General features: G+C 53.2%; 1 protein-coding gene across 10 annotated transcripts in view; it reads left to right on the top strand.

Annotated features, from left to right (window-relative positions):
- The first annotated feature begins 516 nt into the window (after positions 1 to 516).
- The window catches only part of STRBP (spermatid perinuclear RNA binding protein), a 108,386-nt gene continuing 102,902 nt past the window's right edge, over positions 517 to 6,000 (top strand). For 7 of the 10 annotated variants that reach the window (XR_012897189.1, XM_075905626.1, XM_075905630.1 and 4 more), the window contains exon 1: positions 924 to 1,078. The gene's annotated coding sequence lies outside the window, so the exon portion shown is untranslated. Of the gene's footprint in view, positions 768 to 923; positions 1,079 to 6,000 lie in introns of those variants that run through there. The other 3 variants (XM_075905632.1, XM_075905631.1, XM_075905624.1) reach the window with 2 other exon arrangements.

The following is a 6,000-nucleotide window of genomic DNA, read 5'->3' as shown; positions in this document are numbered from 1 at the left end:
GTGACCTGTCCCTGCCCACAGGATGACCCCCCCTTGATCTGCCCCTCCCCCAGCCAGACCCCCCCTTGACCTACCCCCGCCCACAGGCTGACCCCCCCCTTGATCTGCCCCCTCCCCCAGCCAGACCCCCCCTTGACCTACCCCCGCCCACAGGCTGACCCCCCCTTGATCTGCCCCCGCCCCTCCCCCAGCCAGACCCCCCCTTGACCTACCCCCGCCCACAGGCTGACCCCCCCTTGATCTGCCTCCGCCCCTCCCCCAGCCAGACCCCCCCCTTTGACCTACCCCCGCCCACAGGCTGACCCCCCCGTGATCTGCCCCCGCCCCTCCCCCAGCCAGATCCCCCCCCTTGATCTGCCCCCGCCCCTCTCCGGCCCCTGCCCCCTCCTCCCCCCCGCCTCTCTCGACCGCCCCCCACAACCACGCCGAGCTACGCCAGCCCCTCCCCCAGCCCCCGACTCCCGCCCCACCCCCCAGGAAGGGCGGAGGGATGCCGGCGAGGCTGCTACGACAGTTGCGCAAGCCCCGCGGCATCCCCGACGCTGGCGGGTGCCGAGCCGAGCGCGCTCAGGTGCGGCCCCAGCGCCGGGCGCGTTACGGGAAGTGCGTAGGAGACACTGATCTCTCTGTGAGGAGTTACGGACTTTACGCAAGGAACCGTCTCAGGTGCGGCCTCGGCCTTCCCTAAACGGCAGAATTACGGAATCTCCGCAAACCGCAGGGGGCAGGCGAGGTTACGCCGCTCGCGCAAGGCGCGAGGGTCTCAGGTGAGGAACCCGCCTCTCGGCGCGAGGGGACTTGACGCCAACTTTGCCAGGGGGCGCCCGCGCCCCCCCCCCCCCCTCCGCTGAGGAGGCGGCCGTTAAGTAGTTGGCGTTGTGGGGCCCGGCGCCCCTACGTGGTTTGCGTAAGGCGCTCGCTCAGGTGCAGGGAGGGGGCGGGCTCGCGTTGCCCGGCAGCTCCAGCCTATGGGGGCGCGGGGCGTGGTCACGTGCCGGAGCCCCGCTCGCTGCTGCGGAGCCGGAGGAGCCGGACTGGGGCGCGGAGCCGGGACGGGGCCGGGGGCGGCGCAGAGCGGGTAAGGGGGCGGCGGGGCCGAGACACCCCTGGGGGGCCGCAGCCCCTCCCACTGCGCCGCGGGCACGGGCAGGACGCGGCACCGGTAGGGGGATGGGGCGGGGGGGGGGGCACCGGAGGAGAAGGGGGGGCGGGGTGCATGGGCCGGGGGGGGCGCGGAGGAGAGTGGGGGGCGGGGTGCATGGGCCGGGGGGGGGCGCGGAGGAGAGTGGGGGGCGGGGTGCATGGGCCGGGGGGGGCGCGGAGGAGAGTGGGGGGCGGGGTGCACGGGCCGGGGGGGGCGGAGGAGAGTGGGGGGCGGGGTGCACGGGCCGGGGGGGCGGAGGAGAGTGGGGGGCGGGGTGCACGGGCCGGGGGGGGGCGGAGGAGAGTGGGGGGCGGGGTGCACGGGCCGGGGGGGGCGGAGGAGAGTGGGGGGCGGGGTGCACGGGCCGGGGGGGGGCGGAGGAGAGTGGGGGGCGGGGTGCACGGGCCGGGGGGGGCGGAGGAGAGTGGGGGGCGGGGTGCACGGGCCGGGGGGCGCGGAGGAGAGTGGGGGGCGGGGTGCACGGGCGGGGGGGGCGGAGGAGAGTGGGGGGCGGGGTGCACGGGCCGGGGGGGGCGGAGGAGAGTGGGGGGCGGGGTGCACGGGCCGAGGGGGCGGAAGAGAGTGGGGGGCGGGGTGCACGGGCCGAGGGGGCGGAGGAGAGTGGGGGGCGGGGTGCACGGGCCGAGGGGGCGGAGGAGAGTGGGGGGCGGGGTGCACGGGCCTGGGGGCGGTGGAGGAGAGTGGGGGGCGGGGTGCACAGGCTGCGGGGGGACCACAGAGGAAATGGGGGCGCGAGGGAATGGGGGCAGGGTGTACAGCCCGCGAGGGGGGGCCCCGGGAAAATGGGGGGCGGGGGGACATGGAGGGCGGGGTGCACTGGCAGATGGGATGGGGCTCGCGAGTAGAGAGCATAGGGTATGACGACTGGGTCTCTGAGGGTCTGAGTGCAGGACAGCAGTGGGGTTCATGGGCTGCAGGGGGTGTGGAGAAGCTGGGGTTGAGGTGCTGCTGGGTGCATTGGATGGAAGTTGGGGACCTGGGTGTATGGGGATCGGGGGCAGGTGTGTGTGTGGGGACTGGTCTTTGAGGCTAGTGCACACGGGGCCCTTCTCGGGACTGAACAAGGGGATGTTAGGTGGGGACAGCCACTGGGGGCACTAGGGAGGCTGCTGATGCAGACTGTAAATGGGGGCTGCTGGGGCAGCACATGATTGGCAAAGCTATTATTTAAAATCTGCTTCTTCAGTCTTCTGTGGTGTCATTTAGGAGCCTGTGTGTGCGTGTGTGGGAGGGTCATTGCGTGTCTGACTTTGCAGGGCTGATTGTGAGAACCCTCTGCCTTGGGATCCTAGTGCAGGTAGTGTCCAGTCTCAGAAAGCTGCCCTTCTGCTAAATCCTGCTGTCTTGCTTTGTGCATGGGATGGATGAATACTGGGTAGCAGGTTTGCACCTGACCTGGGTAGGAATCTAAGCTGTTGGTTTGGCCATGATAGAAGTGTTAGCCTAAGTTGGTTCTTAGCAGTCACTTGGGTCTGTCCGTTAGGCATGGAGGTGAATTTGTTTAGCTGCAATGCTGCCTCTCTCGAGAATAATAAAAGGACCTTTCACTACAGAGAGAAGAGCAAACTCCTTTATGTTGAAGCATTGTGCTTTAAAACAGGGAGAAATTGTTATGAAATTACCTGTTCTATTCACTCCCCCTGGGGCTCCTAGCATTGAATACTGCGAGAAGACAGGATATTGGACTAAATGTACCTTTGGTCTGATCCAGTATGGCTATTCTTAAATACTTATCTTGGTTTGCAGAAGTAAAAACTTGGAATCAGAACTTTGCTACTGCTCAGTTGGTGTGATGTATTATATTGTCTCCCTTGTTTAAGAAATTTTTCACCCTTCTCAGTGACTTCTGAACATTTTGTGCTGTATCCAGGCATTTTTTATTTCTGAGTCAGTTTTGCATTGCTTCAAATTGAGAAAGCTGTGTCCTTTTTCTTTCTGGATTTGGTCTGTGAAGGTGTTAAACATCAACCCAATGATTTTACAGGTGATGGGAAACCTCTGCAAAAGATAGCTAGGGGATCAGTGGAGGGATGCAGACTAGAGCAAAAATTGAGTTTTCAATAGAAACAGACATGTATGTTATCCACTAGCTCATTATTTACATAGCATTAAAAGTATGCTATGGACATTAAAAAAACAGTGTTACTCCAAACAGCTCACAGTTTAAATAGACCATGTAAGTCTCAGGATATTATGTAAGACAAATCTATATGAAGTTTCATGTATATCTGCTTAGTTCCATATTTATTTAAATGATCTGTAACTTAGTACTGGATAGGAACCGGGATTTCTCGGTCTCTTGGGAAAAGTATATGTTTGAATCGACACTGTTAGCTTAAATTTGACTCATCATTTACATTTTATTAAAACAAGTTATTTTAAATCCCGAAACCAACAGAAATGTTCGCACAATTAAAAAATTATTCAGTTGAAAACAGCTGTGACCCAGCATTGAACAGAATGTAATCTGGTACAATTAGAATGAAAGTGAAACTGATTTAATTGTTTGTTTTTTTTAAATTAATTGTCCAAACTGAAAGAAATGCACAAACACTAAGCAAAACTCAAATAATCACCCACACAGCATTTGTAAAAGTACTGAATGATGTACAGTCCTTGTAACATTGGTAAATAAATGATTGTTAGTGAAGTAAGGTTTTTTTTTTTTAAGATAATAGTGGCACACTTTAAGAAGGCCACAAAAGGCAGTGATGGTGGAGGCATGGGGCCTAGTGTCTGAGAAGAGAGTGGAAGGAGAATGGGAAGAAGCTAGTTTGTGTTGGAAAGAGGATCCTTTAAAATATGGGATTACTTTTGGTGGGATGGGGGAAGAGGGAGAAAGTGTTAGTTTCTCTCCATAGATCTTATTCAGGCACCTTGTGTGGGTGATGCTAAAAGCCGAAGGGCCTTTGCAAGCATTGAAAAGACTCCAGGCTTTGCGACTCCAGGCTGTGTAGTCAAAGACTTACTGTAAGTGATGGGACCTTGTGACTGGTTGCCAACGCGGAGACGTAGGAAATACATGACAGCCTGTCTTGGCCATCTCTAGCTTCCACTGACTTCTTGATTGTTTGTAGGAAGTTGGACTCACCTCTGAAAGTACTTGGCAATTTCATTACAATTTCTGCCTGGAATGTCCCAGTCAGTTGCTTTTACTCCATTCTGGTGTGGTGGGAGTGGGGGGAATGTACTGGTTGTGATTGGTACTGGTAAGATTTTGATCAGTTATCAGATCCTAACAATCTTGCCACTTTTCATGTAGTGTCTTAGCATCATTGCTACAATTGTTTTTGTTTTCATTGCTAACTTTCTCACATTCTCACTTTTTTTGGTAAAGGAATTGCTTTTGTATATACTATCATAAGTGCACCTATTTAGAGGTGCTGTAATGATCATTATTATTAAAATACAGTGACAAATACTTTGCCAGTACAAGAAAAACACAGGGAGCATATTGTGTAAATGCACAATATAAATCCTGTACATAATTACTGGGAGACCTAAAGGAATACTCTATCTTGGAATATCTTAAAAAAAAAAGATAAACAGGGAACAGCAGTTTCATTGGTTTAGCTCAGGTGGGTGTGTGAGCTTTGATGAAGAGGTAAACTTTAAGAACCCATTTGAAAGAGGGAGTGGTGGTCACACGCAGAGGTTTGAAAATAAATTCTAGGCAAAGCAGGCCTGGAACCAATTAAGGCTGCCAAATGTTCAAAACCTCTCATTCCTAAAATTCTGCAGAGATCTGCAGGACTGAGATTTTTTGCACTTGCTCTTGACTGAAAGGGGAATCCTTACTGGAAGTTTGAGGGAAGCTTGTCCAGCCTTTTACTGTGCAAGACTGAAAACCTCATTGCAGAATAATAATAAAGTAAGAGCCACACTTTTATTCCATGTTGCTTTGGTAGCAGCTGTACTTTGAGACTTGGCATGTAAATAGAGTGCTTTGAAGAGCACGTCCACCACTGGACGAGGGGCAAGGTCCTGGTTGGCTATCAAGTTATAGGGAAGCGAAAAGACGCCTGCGAGTATGCACAGCAAGGCATCTCTTAAGAGGTTTAGCAAAGCCATGTCTTCATTGCGGTGGACATTCTCCCTGTATGTTGTGGTCTGACTATGGGCCCAGCTTGAAGCAGGTGGCAGTAAGTGGTGCTGTTCTTTATGTACAATTTTATCCACAACACAATCCTTCCTCCGCTCCCATCAACAAATCACCAAGTGCCTTAGTCTGAAAAGGAAAGGAAGTAGGGTCACTCGTAAACAAAGGGGGTTAAATGAAAGGCTCAAAACTAGCTATGGTACTCTTTAAAATCTGCCTTCAACCAGAAACTTAGGCAGCAAGGAGGGATTTATGAAAATATCTGCGAGGGAGGTATAGGGAAACTGAAGCAAATTAGCAAATATATACCACCACTGATATGTTGTTAAAAATGTATAAACACTGGAGAAGAGCAAATGCAGCACTGATCTTTGAAAAAGGAAAAGGGAGAGATCCTGGCAGTTACTATCCTTTAAGTTAAACTTTTATCCACTAACAAAGCAAATACTGTGGGGAAAGTGGACAACAAGCAATTGCACGCTTGTAAATCGAGAGAAACTTGTTGGCTCTGGAAAGTATTACAGACTTAGGATTCTGTTGTGCAACACTTGCATGTGCTAATAGCTTCATGCAAATAGTCCCATTGTCTGCACTGTAGGTGTTTGGTAAGACTTACTCATTTGGTAGGATTTGTAGACATTTCCTGGATACCGTGTGTGCTGGGTTTAATATATAGATTATAGTAAAGCCCTTGATAACAATTTTGAAAAAAAAATTGTCTCAAAAATTCAAATAA

Source organism: Pelodiscus sinensis, chromosome 22 (assembly GCF_049634645.1).
Source record: "Pelodiscus sinensis isolate JC-2024 chromosome 22, ASM4963464v1, whole genome shotgun sequence".
Classification (NCBI taxonomy): Eukaryota; Metazoa; Chordata; order Testudines; family Trionychidae; genus Pelodiscus; species Pelodiscus sinensis.
The sequence above is the reverse complement of the archived record's forward strand: the minus strand, read 5'-3'. Positions and strand labels throughout refer to the sequence as shown.